Genomic DNA, 454 nt, shown 5'->3' on the forward strand with positions numbered 1-454 from the left:
GCTTCCCCTCCTGCCTTGGGAACCAAAGACCTAACAGCTACACTCACATGTACTCAGTTCCTGAACAATTACCCATATACGTATGCTTTGGTTCGGTCCCCTGGGAAACGGGGTCAAAATGACCTCTTACCTCATCTGATCTGGCAACAGCTCCCCAGTCAATTATTGGTAATAGCCCTTTCAAATAAGCCAATCAGAATAGTCAAAGAACAACCCCCCTTGCTTCTGTGGCCCTTTTAAAAGTAGACTGTACCCGCTATTCGAGGTCCCTCGGCTTCCCGAATGCTGGGGGCCCCTGTCATGACAGAATTAATAAAATCCTCATGCTTTTGCATCGGCTGTGGTGTGTGAGATGGTCTCTGGGGGCGACTCCTTCTCGGTGTTTGGACGCTAGAGTCCAACATTTGGTTCCCTGACCGGGAATCGAGTCGCTCCCAGACACACTCTAGACCCA

This window comes from Alexandromys fortis, unplaced genomic scaffold (genome assembly GCF_014885135.2).
Source record: "Alexandromys fortis isolate MF-2015 unplaced genomic scaffold, M_Fortis_MF-2015_v1.1 scaffold_263, whole genome shotgun sequence".
Classification (NCBI taxonomy): domain Eukaryota; kingdom Metazoa; phylum Chordata; class Mammalia; order Rodentia; family Cricetidae; genus Alexandromys; species Alexandromys fortis.